The sequence below is a fragment of the Silene latifolia genome, chromosome X (assembly GCF_048544455.1).
Source record: "Silene latifolia isolate original U9 population chromosome X, ASM4854445v1, whole genome shotgun sequence".
Classification (NCBI taxonomy): domain Eukaryota; kingdom Viridiplantae; phylum Streptophyta; class Magnoliopsida; order Caryophyllales; family Caryophyllaceae; genus Silene; species Silene latifolia.
The window spans coordinates 74,752,240-74,761,291 of NC_133537.1; positions in this window are offsets into that span (position 1 = coordinate 74,752,240).

A 9,052-nucleotide genomic window follows, 5' to 3' on the forward strand; every position below is an offset into this window, starting at 1 on the left:
TTTAATAAAGAAACAACAGACGCCATGATCGGAAGGAGGAACAAAATCTGGATAACCCGGCCATTCTCGGACTTGATAACTGGACATGGCCAACAGATCTTGAAAAACTCAAACCAGGGAGGAAATTAGCACCCAGAAAAGGATTTGTCGATCCAAATTTACTCATTTGCTTACCAGGGAAGATCTTAACTATACACAACCAATTCCAATCACACTCGACAATAGAAAGACTTGGAGATCGAAATGACCTTAGCATGATGAACGGAACTGAAATTCCCTCAAAATCTAATGTTAAAACATGGGTGAAATTCCTAGAAGACCAAACTCAAGAACAAACGCACGGTCTGATGCGCCTCTTCTAAGGGACGCAGCAGATGCTGTGTCGGTAGATTCTACCTCTGAACTCATCTCGTTTAGACGTAGCTTTAGCTTTCGGGCTTTAATCAACTACTATCTTGTATTACCACTAATAATTCGACATATTCGCATATTTTCAGTTTCAACTTTTTCTTTTTTTTTTTTGTGGACATGGGCCACTCCTAGCGCGTGCGCGAAAGCGCTTGAATAAGCATGCATTTGTGGAGTCGCAACCTATTTTTATGGGAAATTTGAACCGTTCGAATACCCCGTGCCATGTCAAGACACAAAGTAGTGACATGAACACCAAGAATTCGTTACCCTAAGCATTCTATGTCTAGAATGACTCTTGGATGCCAATGAACACGGATGTTCACAGAGATCTGGAGTAAGGGGTGAGGGTACGTATTAGGAAGTCCTTTTACTGAACACCTAGTCCCGCCCGCCTCGATAGCGGCCTCTACTAATAATTAGGGAAAGTATTCATACTTGATATGTCGTCGATTATATGCATGCAATGCAACATCCACAGATTAATCCTAGCATGTGAATTAAACTGTGTCGGTTAACAAATAATTTAATAATTATTAATGTCGAAGTTGAAAGTTAGAATTGATTACATGTAAATACAAGTGAATAAATCATACAACAAACGATAAATAAAATAGCGTTAATAAAATTACAATGATTCAGCTAATTTACGTCAAAAATACACTCGAAACGGAAACTTGAAGAAAAGAAAATAAAAGTTTTGAAATTAAAGTGACAAAATAGGTCAGATTAAGGGTGATACTACGATTATTAGTTAATTAATTACGTAATTAACGCACGTCAAAGCGAGAACGGAAGTTCAGGGATAGAGATCATCTCAGAACAGGCTCAGCATCTGATGCGTCCCTTAGAAAAGGCGCATCTATTCCTGCGTCTGTTCTTGAGTTGAGCTCTTGCTGTGAAGTCAGAACCATGGGTAGTTAATGTTGTCTGGTATGTTTTACGATTGATTACCGACATTAGACTCAAGTTGAAGTGATTTAGCAGGTTAATTACATAAAAGACCGTCATAAAAACGATAAACACGAATTAAACAAATTTAAACGAGTTAAAAACGAATTAAATTTATTTACGATATCGGATACACAAAAGCAAAGGACTTCGAAAGAAATTTGACAAGCTGAAAATAAACAAAGAAGATATGTACAAAAGACGAATTCCAGAAACTTGATATGGACAAATCGAATCTCTAAAATCCGAGTTTGATTTAATGACGAAAACCCGCAAATATTGATTCATAAGGGATTTAAGTCGAAAATAAATGTTATAATTGAAAGGAGTGATCAAAACATGGTTCATATACAAAGGAATGAAAGGAAATAAGGAAAATAAGACAAAAAGAACAAAACCACAGAAACCCGAGGAAGAAGAAGAAGAAGAGCAGGAGCAGCGGCAGCGGCAGCCTCTGGAAGAGGCGCAGCTGCTGCTGCGTTTCTTCTCGGCGTCTGGTAACTGTTGTTTTGTAAAAACAATTTGTAATAAAGGTTTTTCCAAATCGGTTTTAAATGTATTTTTGACGTGAATCTTACATTAATCGATACAAAAATAAAATACAATAAAAAGGATGGGTTTTAACACCCTCAGACTTACATGTTTTACGAAACGAGATTAAATACGTTAACGTTAGTGATTGCTCGACTCGAATGTATGTAAAAAGTTCCCTCGTTGGAGGATTTTAGATCAATTGATTGATTGATGTGTAGTGGTCAAATTTGTAAAAAAAGTTGAAAAATATGTACTTTATATAAAAATAATAAATTGTTTGATTTTTGTAAAGTATTTTTAATTTTTTCTATCTAATTTTTTTTTATATTTTTAGTAAACTTTTTTTTTTGTATTTTTCATTAAAACATAACCATTTTTACTTTTTTTGATATGATAAATTGAATTTCTCGTGAGATTTTGATAAAGGGTTTAATTTCACTTATTATGTAAGTTATGGGGCCAAATTATTCCAATTAAAAATTGTGGGGGTTAATTTCACAATTAGAGTGATTTGGCTCCATAACTTACATAATAAGTGAAATTAAACCCCTTTATCAAAATCTCAAGAGAAATTCAATTTATTATATCAAAAAAGTGAAAATAGTTATGTTTTTATGAAAAATACAAAATAAAAGTTTACAAAAAATAAATTAAAAAAAGCATAAATTAGATTAAAACTTAAAAATACTTTACAAAAATCAAACAATTTATTATTTTATATAAAGTACAGATTTTTCAACTTTTTCTTTTACGATTTTTGTAAAAAAAAATTCAATTGCAAAATATTTTGTTAGGTAATTGTGTTAAAATCAGAAGTCGGAATAAAAGATTTTTATGACAAAAAATATAAAAAATATAATAAAAGGGCAAAAAAATATTCAAATATTTCTATTTTTCAACATTTCAAATAAATTCACATAAAATTGTTAATTGTTTCTTTTTTTTAAAAAAAAAAATCATACCGAATTACCTACATATGTAAAAAAAGTTGAAAAAATATTTTGCAATTGAAATATTTTTACAAAAATTGTAAAAAAAAGTTGAAAAATATGTACTTTATATAAAAATAATAAATTGTTTGATTTTTGTAAAGTATTTTTAATTTTTTCTATCTAATTTTTTTTTATATTTTTAGTAAACTTTTTTTTTTGTATTTTTCATTAAAACATAACCATTTTTACTTTTTTTGATATGATAAATTGAATTTCTCGTGAGATTTTGATAAAGGGTTTAATTTCACTTATTATGTAAGTTATTGGGCCAAATTATTCCAATTATTAGTTGTGGGGGTTAATTTCACAATTGCACAAAGTTATGGGGGTCAATCACCAAGTGAATACTGATTTGTAAAAGCATACCTTTATTTTATTGGGGTCAGCATAAAGAATACAATAATTGGATACCAAATCAGAAGGTCTAAGATGTACTTAAGACCAAAGTTTAGCTGAAGTATAGTGTGTGGATAACCTATCATCTTAACTCTAAAAAAAAAAACAAATACTCTAAACGAATTGAAAGCCGAAAAAGAATTGCATAACATGAAACTTAAAGAGATTGAAAGAAATCAACAGAAGTCATTAATGCTTAAAGGTTGATAACAAATCAACAGCGCATCAAACATAGATATTATCTTAATTAAATTCAAAGATTTTGGAGGAGCAATTAAAAAAAGGCATATGAATTCAACATTCGTCGTCGCGGAAGATTGAAATCTAATGTTGAACTCATATACGAGTACTTTGTATCAGCCTCATGAAATTGATTATGAAGGCAACTCTATTTTATATTACTCTTTATTAATTAAGTGTTTTCGAGAATTATGTGCAGTTGCTCAAATGGTTAGATTTAGATATTATTCATCTCATATAAGATATATATAATACATAGATGGAGGATGAATTACCACATAGTGTATATGGACTATACTCACTGGCGAATCTAGAGTTTATGGAATGGGGGTGACGGATGTTAGGGTTTTAAATCTCGGTATCGACCGCGATCGCGGTGTCACGTAATCGCTCCCGAACCGCTAGTCGCGCACCAAAATCGCTCGTCGTGGTCAATTTTTATTTTACAAGGTTTTTGAGCTATATTTTTATTTATATATATTTCTAATGTTATATTATGTCTAATATGGGTAAAACAACGTTATTAATAATACGATGAAAATCTCGGTCGATATAGTAATCCCCTATTTACTAAAAGAATAAGTGAATCTCCAAATTTTCCCGCGTAAAGTTAAAGAATATAGACTTGGGTTTATTATTAGGATTAATTAATGTGAATAATCCATACTATGTGTGGCATTCCTATATTACCCCAAACTATGCAATAACTGACTATAATCCCAACTATCCGAGACCCTTCCCATATTGTACTTGTCCACTTTTTTTACCTGTTAATGTCGGTAATTTGATATTTTGTTCATTTAAAGAGGAGGCCTTCTTCTTCATTGTTCCTTTTCTCTCTTTCTTCCTGTGAGCACTAAGTTCCCGTACTTTCTTTCTCTTTCTTCTTGTTCTTTCTCCATTACATTACTTAGATTTTTCCCGGTTTTATGTGTTCTTGTATTTTTTTTCCACTTATTTGTTGCAAAATCCTCATTATGTGACACTATGTAACTCCCCTTCAAATGAACTAGAAGAAATTTCAAAATACGAAGTACTTGTTAAATATGACACAAAAATCTGAATTATATGATTGGATGGTGTCTATGGTGACAAACACTGACAGCAAGAAGAAGATTGCATGAAAACCCAGAACTCGGATTTGAGGAATTTTAGAGTAGTAAGCTAATTCAGAAGGAATTAGAGAAATGGGGTATTTTTTATTATAAATACCCAGTTGCTCTTACTGGTATTGATAATAAATACCCAGAAATTGCGTGTTGTCTGACCCATTATTGACTGGAAATGGATTCTTTTAGGCAACAATTAAAGGAAAAAGCGGTCATGGGGCTATCCGCATCAGTTTGTGGATCCAATATTTAAAATTGTATTCGTAAAACCAAAATGCTGTCAAATGATGGTCCGATGATGATAATGGGGAGGAAAAAAAGTGAGATATCAATTGAGGTTGAGGAAAGCAATGAAGGAATGGCGAAAATTAAAGGGGTTATCTATTCTTCAGGTAACTGGTCAATTGGCTGCAATTTAGGAAGGGTATAGAATAGTTAGGATTATAATAGGTTAATACATAGTTAGGATTAATATAAGAAGGGCACTGATAGTATGGATTATTCATATTAATTAATCCTTATTATTATAGTCTATTTTATATTCTATAGGTGTATCTTGAACTATAAATGGATATAATCTTTTATTTGTATATATTCATAAAATTAAAATGCTCACAATTTGCACAAATTTGATCTGCAAAAGATTTACCTCCACGATTTTTATGATAAAAAATTAGCTAATCAATTTAAGTAAAATATTAATACCGGAAGTATTGAATTTGTCTCATAATTTATTTGATCGTAATTTTAAGATATGTCATAGAAAAATATATTAATTGATAAATTTATGATTATGCAACTTTAAATAGTTTTATTTAATTTAAAATAAATTTTAATACTAAATAAAGGTAGTCTAGACAGGCCCGGATACCAATACTAGTTAATAAGAATGTAAAAAACAAGCTAGTTAAAAAAACAGCTAGTCTTATTATAGACGAATATATCCGTCTATAGTTAAAGACGGGTCAAATATCTTGAAAGTGGTGACATTTTTGCCCCCCACCACCCCACTTGTTGCTTGTCCTATTAGAAATGTGGTATTGTATTTGACCCATCTTTAGTTATAGACGAATATGTACCGTCAATAATGAGATTTTGTGTTAAAAAAAAACAAAAATTAGCTACCCTTGAGCAGGGTTCAAAATCTCGGCCGAGTTGTATCGTATCGGCCGAGTTGTATCGGATTTTCACTCTACCGATACGAGATATCGCCCGAGAAATCCCCGAGATTCTCCGCGATTTGTCCGTGACGACCGATTAAGGACCGATTATACCGATACCGCGACCACGACCGATACCGAGATTTAAAACCATGCCCATGAGCCTCCACGATCCTACCACTAAACAATAAATAATATTACAAAAAATAATTCATAAAAAAATCATGACCCACCCTTGACAATTGGTAAAACAGGAAAACAAAGTTCATCATCATCCTTCGTCTTCATCCCTGTAATCCTTATCTCCAACCCAGAAAAATTCCCGACCCAAACCCAGAAAACGATCACTAAAATAAAATCCTTGTATCTCCTTTATCATCTGCTCATCTTCATCATTAAAATGCAATTGGTAATATTATTATTTTTTTTAACTATTTTAATTTTTTTTTCTAAAATTAATAGGGGTGAGGGTTCACCCCCTTAGATTCGCCCCTGACTATACTGAATACAAACCCAATGAACATTGATACTAATTAACGTTTCATAACAATAGTCTAATTTTTTTTCCTATTAAGATTCAAAAGTTATATGCTCATCACATGTATGGAAAAATCATAATTAGCTACTAGCTTATTAGTAGTAGCTAAGTTAGAGATAACGTTAGCTACTGGTTGACTTTGATAACTAAACTAGAGACTACTAAAACAGTGAATCTTTAAATTAGTCGCTAAGTTATATAAGGGTTATTCTACGTAGTATTGTTATGTTTTTACGAATTTTACATGGTACCCTCGCTTTTCAAAAAATAAGCGTTACTCCTAAAGTTAGTAAAGTTTTCTTAAAATAGCCAAACTACTAAAAATTAAGTTTATAAACAGTTGAATTTTTTAGAGAAAATATGTTTAAGATTGGGTAAATGATATTTATGTTAATGACATGACAAATTATTGTCAAAAAATCAATTAAACATGCATAAACTAAAAATTTCTATGTTTGAGAATTTTTCTAATTATATTCATAATCGACCCCAAGAGTCTAACCTAGATAGGGACTGAAACATACCATAAATATCATTCATCATTTTTTTATCCATTTGAACCCATGACCTCCATAATCTGATCATATGAGCGTTCACACCGCACCTCCCCTAACTAACCCATACCGATTTCAGATTGAAAACCTGAATAAACTTTAATGGCTTACTTATATGTTGGGTCCCGCCCAAAAATTCTTGGTGAATTTGTCAACAAATGTTTACTGCAAGGTAAGGTAATGGAATAGTGGAGCAAATAGTTCAACATGGAAACTCATTTGAACGGTGCATGATTTGCTATAGTACACTAGTTGCAATTGTTGACAAATTGAAGCATGCATTGTTGGACTTAGAAATAAGCAACGTGCATGGCGTTTTTCTCTAACAAGATAGTGCATGGCTTGCCTATATAAAGGATCCATTTCACTTCGGATTTGGCAGAGAGAAGCAAGGTGCTCACTTACATCGAAATTGTTAAGTGTTCCCTTGGTATTGTTCTTCACTGGAATTTGGTGGAGTACAAGGCAGACCTTACGGTATTTGTAAGGTACTCACAAATAAACAAGGGGTTGAGATTCGGGTAACGGTTCAACCGGGTTTGAGTGTGTGAGGCAGTATAACGAGTCTTCTCATACAATAATTTAGAGGGTTACTCTAGGGGTACAATTGGTGGTGATTTCCAATTATACTGGTGGTCTAGAGGGCACTAGTTTGTATTCCTAAATTATTGTCGGGTCCAAATTCGGTGTGTAAATTGGTACCGGTTACGTTGTATTGGCACTATCTTTATAGTGGCACTATTTTATAGTGGATTCAGTCTTTTCGACTGGTGGGTTTTACCTCCGTCTTGGAGTGTTTTGCCCTGGGTATTGACCCTAAATCTTGTCTCAACTTATTATTAGCTTGCGGTTTATTTTACTTTTACATTATATATCGATCGGTGCTTTCGTTTTGTGTGGGAGATTGGAGCTTATTTACCAACAAGTGGTATCAGAGCCACTTCGGCTCGGTCCGAGTGGTCTGGTGGTTTGATCGGTAGGGATGTCAAATATGGGGTCTCAGTTTGGAGTACCAAAATTTGATGGTAAAAGTAGTTTCACCCTCTGGCAGAGGAGGATGAAGGATCTCCTGGTACATCTTGGCTTGGCTAGAGCCTTAAAAGGAGATGAAGGCAAGCCGGAAAAGTTGAGTGATGCCGACTGGGAGGAGGTGTGTACTAAGTGTGCTAGTACCATCAGGTTGTGCATCTCGGATTCCGTCATCAACTGTGTTCTTGACGATGACTCTCCATCTACGATACGGGAAAAATTGGAAAAGCTTTACATGGCGAAAAGCATGACCAATAAGTTGTTGCTAAAGTGACGGTTATATCGGTTGCGGATGGACGAGGCGGAAAATCTCATTGGACATGTCAATTTGTTCAATGGACTGTTAGATGAGTTGAAGAAGATCGATGTTAAGGTTGAGGAGGAGGATAAACCGTTGTTACTCCTCAACTCTCTCCCGGATACATACGAGACGTATGTGGATACGATTTTTTGCGGAAAGGATACCTTTACCATGGAGGAAGCACAGGCGGCATTGTTGTCCTTTGATGCGAGGAAGAAGGACAAGGATAGAATACGAAGCGACGTCTCAGTGATGGTTGCTCGGGATGGGAGAGGACGATCGTCTAACGGGGATTATAGATCGAAGCATGGCAAGTCTCGATCTAGGAAAACTTCTCGGAATGATGGAGTAAAGTGTTACAAGTGTGGTGACATTGGGCACATAAGGCGTAATTTCCTAGGAAAGATGTGCCGGATAACAATGGCGACGCCAACTTGGCTACCGGTGAAGTAAGTAGTGATTGTTTCCTTACCGAAGAGTGTGACTTACTTGCGGCCACGGATAAGTGCGACGTATCTTCCAAGGAAGAATGGGTATTAGATTCTGGTTGTGTCAATCACGTTTGTACCCGGAAAGAGAGTTTTGATGAGCTCCAAGAAGGCGTACCCGAGAAGTTGAAGTTGGCTAATAATTCAACAGTGGATGTCCTTGGTGTTGGGGTGGTGAAAATCAAAACGTCTCGTGGGGCGGTGCATACTTTGGACAAGGTAGCTTATGTTCTAGAGTTGCGGCGGAATCAAATCTCACTTAGTCAGTTGGACTCCCAAGGTTATGAGTCTAAAACTCATGGGGGGGAGTAGTGAAGGTAACTAAGGGTAGTATGGTCCTCATGAAGGTGGA